A 6,000-nucleotide genomic window follows, 5' to 3' on the forward strand; every position below is an offset into this window, starting at 1 on the left:
TTCATGATTTTCTCTTTTCCACTATGTTCATAAGGGTCCTAAGGACCTCAGCGTCACATTTTACGATTCAAAATTTGAGTTTAAAACGACTTCGCAGTCCTTCCCGAGAAGGTCACTCATCTCTGTGACTCTCGGCTCGTTTAACTTCTTATGTTCTATTTTTCTTATTTATACTTAACTAATTGAACATTACTAATTATTTGTGTTTATGGCTTCTTTAGTTGTCTTAGATGTGGTTCTAATCCCCTTAATTGTCTAGACCGACACCGGTCACCGGAACAGTGAAATATAGCAGGCTATACAAATAGGGGTGTTGCAATTCTCCCCCCCCCCTTAAATAAATTTCGTCTCGAAATTTTACCTGGTACTAATCTCTGAACAGCTGTGGATGCTATCTCCTCATGTCCTCCTCTCATTCCCAAGTAGCTTCTTACCCCGAATGATGGTTCCACAGCACTTTTACCAATGGTATCTGCTTATTCCATAGCTGCTTCACCTCATAAGCCAGAATTTCTATGGGTTCTTCCTCATATGTGAGGTCTGGATTCACTTTAATTTCCTCTACTAGTAGTACATGAGATGGGTCTAATCGATACCTCCTCAGCATAGACACATGAAAGACATTATGTATCTTCTCTAACTCTGGAGGTAGTGCCAAACGATATGCCAAAGGACCCACTCTTTCCAAAACCTCATATGGCCCAATGAAACGAGGACTCAGTTTCCCCTTTCTGCCGAATCTAATAATTTTCTTCCAAGGAGAAACCTTGAGGAATACTTTCTCACCCACTGCATACTCAATATCTCTTCTTTTCATATCAATGTAGGACTCCTGACGGTCTGATGCAGTCTTAAGTCGATCTTGGATCACCCTGATTTTCTTTTCAGTTTGCTGAACAATTTCGGGTCCAATCATCTTTCTTTCACCCACGTCATCCCAACACAACGGGGTTCTACATTTTCTGCCATACAAAGCTTCATATGGAGGCATCCCAATGCTTGATTTGTAGCTGTTGTTGTAAGCAAACTCAATCAAAGGCAAATGTGTATCCCAACTGCCCTCAAACTCAATCATACAAGCCCGTAGCATGTCCTCCAAGATCTGAGTTACCCTCTCAGACTGGCCATCTGTCTGTGGGTGGAATGCAGTACTGAAGTTCAATCTAGTTCCTAGGGCTCTCTAAAGACTACGCAAGAATCTATAAGTGAACCTAGGATTTCTGTCTGATACTATGGATACTGGCACTCCATGTAGTCTCACAATCTCATCAATGTACAACCTGGCCAATCTTTCTAAACTGTAGTCCATCTGGACTGGCAAAAAATTTGCAGACTTGGTCAGTCTGTCAATAATGACCCATACTGCATCATTACTCTTCTGTGTCCTCGGAAGTCCCATCATAAAATCCATCGTTATTCTCTCCCATTTCCATTCTGGTACTGGTAGTGGATGTAACAACCCAGTGGGTACTTGATGTTCTGCCTTCACTTGCTGACAAGTTAGGCATTTGGATACAAACTCTGCCACATTCCTTTTCATACCCATCCACCAGTAATGCTCCTTTAGCCCTCTATACATTTTTGTGCCACTAGGGTGCATGGCAAAAGGAGACTCATGTGCTTCCTTCAAAATGATCTGCCTCAAATCAACATCATTAGGAACACATATTCTGCCCTGGTGTAGCAGTAGACCATCATCTCTGATTGAGAATTTTGGTTTCTTGCCCTGCCGGACTTCTTCCAATAGCTTCTGATAACTTCATCATTCTGAGCAGCCATTCTGATCTGATCACTCAATACTGGCTGTACATGCCATGCAACTGCTGTCTATTCATCATCATTAATCTCTAAGCTGGCATGCAATGATCTTAACTCATGTACCAAAGACAAAGGAGTAATCAGTAGACTTGCCATAGTCTTGCGACTTAAGGCATCAGCCACAACATTAGCTTTCCCTGGCTAATAGTCTATCAGACAATCATAGTCTTTTATTAACTCTAACCATCTCCTCTGTCTCAAATTCAACTCCTTCTGAGTGTCCAAATACTTCAAACTCTTATGATCTGTGTAGATGTAATATTTCTCCCCATACAAATAGTGTCTCCAGATCTTAAGAGCAAACACAATAGCTGCAAGCTCCAAATCATGTGTCGGATAGTTCCTCTCATGCGGTTTTAGCTGGCGTGATGCATAGGCAATAACATTTCGATCTTGCATCAATACACAGCCTAACCTATTGTGAGAAACATCACTATAAACTGTATATTCTTTACCCGGTGTAGGTAAAGTCAGGATTGGAGCTTCAGTCAAACATCTCTTCAATTCATCAAAACTCTGTTGGCATTTATCCCTCCACTGAAACTTCACATCTTTCCTAAGCAGCTTGGTCAATGGAGATGCCAACATGGAGAATCCCTTTACAAATCTACGGTAGTATCCAGCTAAACCCAGAAAACTACGAATTTCTGTGACATTTCTGGGTGGCCTCCAATTAAGGACAGCTTCAATCTTACTTGGATCTACCTTAATGCCCTCTTCTGATACTACATGCCTCAAGAAAGATATTTCCTTCAGCCAAAATTCACACTTTGACAATTTGGCATATAGTTGTTTCTCCCTCAAAGTTTGCAGTAAAATCCGCAGATATCTATCATGCTCTTCTGCATTCCTCGAATAGACCAATATATCATCTATGAATACCACAACAAACTAGTCGAAATATGGTCTGAAGATAGTCTTCATCAGATCCATAAAAGCAGTCGGAGCATTAGTTAACCCGAATGGCATGACTAGGAACTCATAATGGCCATAGCGGGTTCTGAAGGCAGTTTTAGGAATACTCTGCTCTTGTACTTTCAGCTGATAATAACCTGATCTCAGGTCAATTTTGGAGAACACAGCTGCACCCCTTAACTGATCATACAAATCATCAATGCGGGGCAATGGATATCTATTCTTTATTGTCACCTTATTCAACTGCCGATAGTCAATGCATAACCGGAGAGTGCCATCCTTCTTCTTTACAAACAATACTGGTGCTCCCCAAGGTGACAAACTAGGGCGGATGAAGCCCTTGTCAAGCAATTCTTGCAACTGCACTTTCAACTCTTTCAATTCTACTGGTGCCATTCTATATGGCGTTATGGAGATTGGGTCCACACCAGGCATAACATCAATCTCAAACTGCACCTCTCTTTCTGGAGGTAATCCTGGCAATTCATCAGGAAACACATCCGGAAAGTCACATACAGTAGGGATGTCCCTAAGTGCTGGGCTCCCCACTTGGGTGTCTATCACATATGCCAAGTATGCATCACATATGCCAAGTATGCTTCACACCCCTTTCTGATCATCCTTCTGGCTAGTGCAGCCGGAATGATGTTTGATGGCAGTAAATGCCTCTCCCCATGAATTACCACATCGCCATGCAAAGGGAGACCAAAAGTGATTGTCTTCAGTCTACAGTCAATCATGGCGTGATGCCTGGCTAACCAATCCATGCCCAAGATGATATCATACTCTCTGAAGGGCATTTCAATCAAGTCTGACAGGAAAACATGTCCTTGGATCACCAAAGGACAGTATCTATCGATTCTGTTGACCCGGACCTCTTGTCCTAACAGACTAGTTACTAGCACTTCAAAACCCATTTGCACGCATGGAACAGCAAGTGAACAGACTATGCTAGCACTAACATATGAATGGGTTGAACCCGGATCAAATAATACAAATACTTCTTGATCATAGATAGAGAATGTACCAGCTACCACATCGAAAGTCTCAGCCTCTTCTCGCTGTCTCATTGTGTAGACTCTGGCTGACGCACTTCCTTGTGCAGACTGAAACTGTGCCTTGACTGCTTGAAGCAGTGCCTCTACCTCTGCCTCTTCCTTTGCCAACAGACTGTGAACCTCTGGAAGCAGAACTCTGAATAGATCCCTCGGCAGTAGTAGGAGCTGGACCATATCTCAAAGACGGAGCACTAGTGCAGTCTCTTGCTAAATGACCCTTGCCTCCGTAGTTAAAGCAGGCTCCCATGGCCCAATAACACTCCCCCCCATGAATCTTGCCATAAGTCTCACAGGGCCGAGCAGAATGTGAACCCCTGCTTGACTACTACTAGACCTAGGGGGTTTCTATCTGAAAAATCTGCCCCTACAAAATCTTCCACCTCGACCCCTACTGGGTCCACTAAACTTCTTTTTCTTTCCAGAGGTACCACCAGAACTCGGCTCTACTGACTTTTCCCCCTTATCTTTTTCTGATTTCTCAGCTTTCTCTAATTTTTCTTTTACTGGGGTTGCTTCTGATTCTATTCTTTCCAACTCAAGTGCTTGAGACATGAGCTCTGAGAAATTGCTGCGTAGAAATCCCACAACTTGCATCCTTATGCTGGGCTTCAAACCTGTCTCAAATCTCTTGCACCTTGCCTTACTGGTGGAAAGGAGACTGCCAGCATAATGACTTAAGCAGGAGAACTCCCTCTCATACTCTGCCACTGATCTATTTCCTTGTTTCAAACTCAAAAATTCTTGCAGTTTCTGATCAACATATGCATCTGGGATATATTTCATGCGAATTCTCCGATGAAGTCATCCTGTGTCAAGCTTGGTGGTTCAACCAAGCTGTGGGGGATGGTCTTCCACCAATCATACGCATCCCCTTGCAGTAGCGACACAGAATACTCAAACTTTAGTTCATCTTGACAGTGCAACTTCTTAAATACTCTATCCATTCTTTCAAGCCATTGCTCTGCCTCTAAAGGGTCTACTGTACCATTAAATTCTGCAGCCCCATACTTCAGTAATTTATCATACTGTCTGGCTGGAGGCAGTGGTTGTGCCACAGGTGTCTGAGGTGGAGCTTGAGCAGGCATACCCCCAGCCATTTGTTGAAACATCGTAGCCATCTACTGTGTAAACTGTGTAGAAAACTGCGGCATTTGTGGGGCTGTTGCTATAGATCCACTGACATTCTGTAAAGCTGGGGCTTCCCCTTGTGCCTCAGCTTTAACAAATTGCTCGACTGAGCGATCCCTTCTTCCATTTTAGACTGAAGTTAGGGAATCTCCTGAACAAGTAACACATGGAGATTTCCCTCCGTTAGTTCATATTTATGATGTAATGCACTGTATGTAACAAATATGGACATTGAGCAGTTGTACTTAACAAAGAAAGACACATTCTTCAAGTTAAAACATACTTCAAAAATTTTGCTCTGATACCACTAAAACATGTCACACCTTACCCCTCTGTAAGGCATAACATGATCCCATAGAAAACCTAATGAACTACCGCACTTCATCTGCCGATAACTCATTAAGTACCCTACAAGGGATTTTAAAACAATTTTCTTATTTTTGATAAGTGATGAGCATTTTCTAATAGGTATTTAAAACATTTAGTTAAAATTAAAACTAGTTAATATTTTTGGCCTATTTTATTTTTTTGCAAATTTTATAAAAATTCTGACAGAGTTCCATCTGTATTTTGAGAAAACAGCTCTTCAAATACCTGTAAAAAGCACTTCTAAAAATTTTTCTCAACCACTACTTCAAATTCTCAATAATCTCAAATCTCAAGATTTCACAATCAACATTTTTCAATTTCTAAAATTCAATAATCCTCAAAATACTAGCAATTCATCTCATTCAAATTAAATAAAATAGTTCCACTCATATTTCATTAGAGGAAAAATTAAAATAGTCCAATTGTCCAGTTCTTGCCCTTCAGCTATTGGCGAGATCAGGGCTTCATACAAGGAATCGAGATGGATGACATCAATAGATGGTTTATCGGGTGATTCTTCAGTCTCCACTGGATTTTCAATGACCGGCTTGGTGAAGACCTCTGTGATTTTTGGGACTACCTTCATTTTCCCGATTTTCTAATCAAATCTCTGATCCCGAAGCATATTTCTCATCCAGAACCATCCATCCATGAGGGTGTCTTCCTCATAACCCAAGCTGAAATGGCCTACCTTCTGGATAGCTAGTATAGG

Source organism: Hevea brasiliensis, chromosome 3, assembly GCF_030052815.1.
Source record: "Hevea brasiliensis isolate MT/VB/25A 57/8 chromosome 3, ASM3005281v1, whole genome shotgun sequence".
Taxonomy (NCBI): domain Eukaryota; kingdom Viridiplantae; phylum Streptophyta; class Magnoliopsida; order Malpighiales; family Euphorbiaceae; genus Hevea; species Hevea brasiliensis.